The sequence below is a fragment of the Cynocephalus volans genome, chromosome 1 (assembly GCF_027409185.1).
Source record: "Cynocephalus volans isolate mCynVol1 chromosome 1, mCynVol1.pri, whole genome shotgun sequence".
Lineage (NCBI taxonomy): Eukaryota > Metazoa > Chordata > Mammalia > Dermoptera > Cynocephalidae > Cynocephalus > Cynocephalus volans.
The window spans coordinates 147,169,760-147,175,864 of NC_084460.1; the positions used below are offsets into that span (position 1 = coordinate 147,169,760).

Below are 6,105 nucleotides of genomic sequence, written 5' to 3' on the forward strand. Positions count from 1 at the left end.
GTCTCACAACTTTGAGCAGAAAAAAATAACTATTTCCCAGCAGAGTAAAATGAATACAAAATAAAATACTGTCACAATATTTATAATAATGTTTATCTATATTTTCATGATTGCTTAGGGGCTTACTAAGGCTGATAATCTAATGAAATTTTTAGTTTCCCTGAGTAATCAGAACTTTCATGATTTTTTTTCCATGCTTTATGTCAAATGGATAATATACTCCTACATTCCTGAACTTCTTGTAGCCATGGATCACATCATCTCCTTCTTTTTTACCTTTCATCTCTTTTACTTTCAATAAAAGAAGAGGGGAAGAAGAAGAGGAGAAAGAGGATAAGGAGGAGGAGGAAGAAAATAAAAGAAAAGAATATGGAGAAGGGAGAATAATAAAGCAATTTGCTTTACTAAAATTATAAAAGAAACTAGTTAGTAGGACTTATATAAGGACAACCACTTATGCATTACATATTTTCTCAAATATGCAAAGCAGCCATCAACAAAAGAAACAAAAGAAAATTTTCAACTTGATTTACAATACAGAGTATTTGCAATTAAAGAACTCAAAATACCAATAGAAACAGCAAATCTGGCATAACATTGCAAGGTTTTGCACAGTGAAGAACAAAAATACATTATATATCTAATTATAGTGATGAAGAAAATGGAAAAGAAGTTGTCTCGACAATAAAAATAAAAAGCAGAAGAAATATCTTCATGCATAATTTGACCACACAAACCAATTTTTTTCTCTTGTCACTTCCCTTTGTTTAAGTTATGAATTACTTGCTCATTAGGTTTTGTTTTCTTTTATATAATGTATATTCTCAAACTACTTTTTCAGAATATATAACCTTTTCCTTAGTTACTTTTTAGGAAAAATTTTCACTTCAAATAGATTAGAACAACAGCTTCTCTTTATATCTTTTCATGTCTACTTTTTTGGATCTTCCCAATTTAAACTCTGGAAGCTTTTCACCTCCAGATTAATTTTCTTTTTCTTTGTTACATGCTATATAATTCTAGTTATAGCTACAAACCTGTTTCCCATCTCACCTACTTGAAACATTTATTTCCCTGATTGCTTTTTCACTCTGCATGACAAAAACAATCTCAAAACAAAAGCAATTACCTATTTAACTAGACAATAAAGGCAAAAAAAAAATGTATTTATTAACCTTCAATCTAAAACAACCAAATACTCCTTAAATCTAAGCATTCCAATTTCAAATTAACCTATGAAGAATTGTTTGAATTTTAATATGGAAGATCTTTTATAGCAAATCCCTAAAATCCACATTAAAATGATCTATTGAGTCACAGATATTGAGTATAAATGTGATATTGTTGCAATATATAAACTTCTCTAGGGGGTATCAATATTTAGTGGGAAGAAGAAGATGATATGATAAACCACAAAGGGTTATTTCTCATTCTACCTCTCCTTTGCAGTTTGGCTAAGAGGTTTGCTCTGTGGTCTCCCACCTCCATTTCTGGGCTGAGGAAGCAGCCACAGGCTGGCACATTGCAGAGAGAAAGAGAAAACATGGCAATTCTTCCACCAGGAAGAATCAAATGTCATGAGTACTCACATTTTATTAACTGAAACAGTCATAGGCTTATCTAATTTCAGTGGTGCAGGGAAATATAATCCTAACATTGCCAGAAAGGAAACTTTGAAGTATGTGACATGTAGCAACTACTTTTAATTTTATATGGCACCTGCCATGATTAAAATGTCTCCATGTGAGGCAATTATTACCTCTAAGAAATTTTGTTCTGTACAAATCTAGACAATATTCTTAGGATATTAAATATGAAAATACCCAGAAAAAAAACCCTCATTTTTATATTTAAAGTGTAATAAATGTTTACTTATAGAAAAACTCTTCAGAAATACAAAAAACAAACAAAAAAAATAATAAGTAGAAAAGCAATGATCACTCACAATCACATAACCAAAGAAAATGATTGCTGTTAAAATTAAACATATTCTAGAATTTTTAAAGACATGCATACATTTTCATATTTGTTTTTCATTAACATGCTCAGACCCTCCATACTATTGGTTTTTACCTCCTTTTATTCATATAACATCTGTATTAGTCCTTTTCTATTGCTATAACAAAATACCTGAAACTGGGTAATTAGTAAAGAAACAATATTTATTGCTTACGGTTTTGGAAGCTAGGAAGTCTAAAGTTTAGAGAACATATCTGGTGAGGGCCTTGATGGTGAGTGGTGACTCTTCACAGCAATGCAGGACGTTACATGTTGAAAGGACTGAGCAAGGGAGAGCTAAGCTTCTCAATTGCTCTCCTTTTAAAGCCATCAGAACCACACCCTTTACTCCATGAATGGATCCATCCATTCACAAGGGCACAGTCCTCAGGATCTAATCACCTCTTTAAGGCCCCTCTTCTCATTTACCATAATAGGATTTCCCACCCTCAACAGTTAACAATGAGTTTTGGGGGATATTCAATCAACAGCAAAATCTTTCCATGCTCATGAAATTCACTTAATAGCATATAATAGCTAAGCCTTGTCATCTATATGGTTTCTAATAATAATAAATCACACAGTAGCAAAAAATCCAAAACCTCTTGTGTTTCAATGTCTATAATTTAAATTTCTTGAACTAAAAATTATGAGTTCCAAATATATATCTTTTTATTGTAAATATATATTTCCAAATTACTCTCTTGTAAGCTTATGTCAAATTTATATCCTTAATGGCAGTAAGAAGAATGTCCACTGTTTAATACCTTATAAATACTAGCCATTATCAATGAGAAACTCACGTAGTTTTTGAAAATGATCTGGACGTACTTTCCTTTTATATTTAAACCGCAACTTTGAATTCATGAAGTTTCCACAACCACGTTTTAGTTAACTTGTGGTATTTCGTCGAGTGTTTATCTATGTTAGTTATATATAAGCCCTTTGAAAAAATAAAATGTAGGAACTATAGTGTGTTGGTAATATTGAATTCTTATAAAATTAAAACTATGTGTGATGTCTCATTCATCATTATATCTCTAGCACCCCAGCTGGAAAGTATATTACAGATAGATAATAAATAATTGTGATTGAATGAAAATAGTTTGACTAATTGTATTTTATAAACAGATTATAGGTTCATCACAACGTATCTGGAAAGACATTTTATATATCCATACATAACTCAAAAACGTTAAAGCAATCCAAATTATGAAAGTTTACTACCAATAAAACATTTGGAAAGATGCATACATTCAGGACCACCAATTAAACTCAATATGAAGAATATCATTACTAACAGTAATGTCATGTAACATATAAAGAAAACTCGAATGAAAGGTTTTTAAATCTCAGGTGAATGAATTTCAAAAGTAGTCAGGATGAATACTAGGAGCTAAAAATCTTCAAGCCAGAAAAAAAAAAAAAAAAAAATGGCTATTTTGAGGTATATTTGTAATGACTGCCAAATACTCAATTTAAGAAACATGCAATCAATTTTACTTGTCAAATTCAATGGTTAAATACTACTATTTTGGTCACCTCAAAACCAACCCAAGTGTTTTAATACATCAATTGTTAATAGCGGGCCACGTGAGTATGTTCTTTAAAAAGGCAGATAGATCTAATATAGAATCATAAAATACTCAGATCTGTGTCTTAGACTTGAACACCCACCAGGTTTACCAAGATAGATAGATAGATAGATTTGATAGGTTGATTTTTAATGCAGAGTCAGAATCTTTGGGCATAGTATTTTAGAATTATGCATGCTTGAAAAATTCCCGACATGATGCTGATTCAGAATCCTGACAGCTTTTGGAAACAATGGTTTATACTGAGAAAACTATTTTTTCCAATATCTTGTTTGAAAAACTGACCATCCCAGCCCGAGCCTATGTCAGGGGAGCCAAGCCTGCGGAAGTGGCTGAAAGAGGCCGTGGGGGAAAGGGTATCGCTGACTTTCAGGGAGAAGGTCTGAGGCAGCAGGTGGTGATGGTGATGGTGACAAAGAAGGGCCTAGTCCTGGGTGGTAAGCTCAGGGGAGGAAGGGAAGCAGAGGTGGCCTTGGAGATGTGGTGTCGCCAGGTGCCAGAAGGAGATGGGCGGCTGCAACCAGGCCGGGAACCACCACTGCTTTGAGTATGCCCGGTATGGGGTCACCTGTGTGGACTTCACTGTGGGCAGCTTTGAGAGGTCTGGATACCCTCTTCCCCCCGACTGTGTCAAGTCCATCTCCATAGCAAATTTCACTGAGCCTGAAATAGTATTCCTGCAATCTTGTGAAAATGAGGTTTGCAGGTAGATTTGGCTGGGTCTTTTTGATGCTTGGACATCTTTAGTACCATATTCCAGGGATCCTCCTAAGATGAAGGAGTTTCTCCTGGAAAAATATGATGATATAATGTGTCTCACAGGCCAAGTCCAGGGATCTGCTTATACCAAAAGGAGTTCCTCCACCCCTATCCAGTGCTCCTTCTCAGAAGGGAAGCCCCTGAAGACCTTTCTGGGTAATCCTGTGCCATCTCCAAGTGGCTGCCTCCGCCTCTGGCCAGTCTGTCAGTCAGTCTCAGGCTCAGACATACCACACTCAAGCTTTGATACTCCTCACACTCCTCTGTCAGGAAAGCCAGTACTGAATTTCTTGCTGACATCATGGAAACACCTCTTCTGCTCCCCAGTGGCACTAGCTCCTACTGAACTCCCTGCCTTTGGGGGCCAGATACCTTCCCATGAGGGTTTTGCCAACTCCGATGCCTTTGGCAGTAGCCCCAGCTCTTAAGTATTTGGAAGTATTCCTCCTGCTAGCCAAGCCTGATTCTACTAGGCCCAGCCAATACCCACAGGGAGCAGCCTGGTGACTCCATTTGGTGCCTGCAGGACCCTTCTCCTTATTGCCTCAGACCAACCCAATTGTCCTTCCTTTCTTGCTTGTAGTTCTCAAGAATAACTATAGGATGTGCTGGGAATGCAATATTTTGAGATAAGGAGAGACTGGATGGAACAGCCCAGGCTCTATTCTAGTCTCCTCTAGTGTCCTTTAACACTTTAGCCCAGCGTGTCACATGACTCCAGAGTATAAAAGCCAGAGCAAGCTGCTTCCTGGGGTCCCTCTGCTGTGGTGCAAGTGAGATACAATCAAGACTTTATCCACCCTTCAGCTTTCCTGAGCCTTGGGGGACTGTCTTGAGACAAATCCTAGACTTCTGTTGTCCCTCATTGCCTATCTGTAAGTAATAAATTCACTTCATGTTACTGATCGCACACGAGTGTGTTCTGTCTTATGTGATTCAGACAAGTTGGTAACCATCACACAGGAATCTGCTTCACAGCGCTGCTCCTCTATGCACCTGCTAGTCAGACAAACAGCTTCACAGATCTGGGCAGCCTCCTGGGACCTCAGGTGTCAGCTGTAGGTATCCCAAGAAGCATCTTCAGGATGGGTGGCCAGGTCCCCACACTCCAGTCTGTCACAAATGGCAGAAGCAGCAATGCAGGGCTTACCTTTGGAACCTTCACCAACCTTTTCATAGAACCAGCTGTTCAGCCCCAGCTGCCTTCCACCAACCTGTTCCAGCCTAATGGCTTGGCCACAAGGTCCAGCAGGATGAGCAGTGCCAGGCTTGGCTTCCTCCAGACAGACAACCATGGGGTCTTTGCCAGCAACTTCCCATCATTGCTGTCACCCCCACAGACCTTAATGACTCAGCAGCAGAGAAGCTCTTCCTTTGTGACTTAGGATCAGCCAAGCTGGGCAGAGGCCACTGAGCCCACCAGCTAGGATCTCCATCAACCCCTTTATGACTGGATCCTCCTCAAGCCCATTTGCCTCTGCTACTGGTTAAATGTGTCCTGCAAAATTTCATGTATTGAATTGGCCTCTCTTATAACAGTGTTAAGAGGTTGGGAAATCCAATAATGGTATTTGAAAGGTGATGCCTTTAAGATTGTGAGGACTACGCTCTCTTGAATGGATTGATCCATTCGTGGATTAGTGGGGGTGGTTCTGATGGCTTTAAAAGGAGAGAAAGTGAGGTTAACTCTCACTCTTGCTCATGACATTCTCTCTTGTGATGTGATACCCTCAGTTGCTATAGTTACCAAGAA

General features: G+C 38.0%; 1 pseudogene; it reads left to right on the plus strand.

Annotated features, from left to right (window-relative positions):
* The first annotated feature begins 3,993 nt into the window (after nucleotides 1-3,993).
* On the plus strand, nucleotides 3,994-5,843 carry LOC134360357 (arf-GAP domain and FG repeat-containing protein 2-like; annotated as a pseudogene).
* The last annotated feature ends 262 nt before the right edge of the window (nucleotides 5,844-6,105 follow it).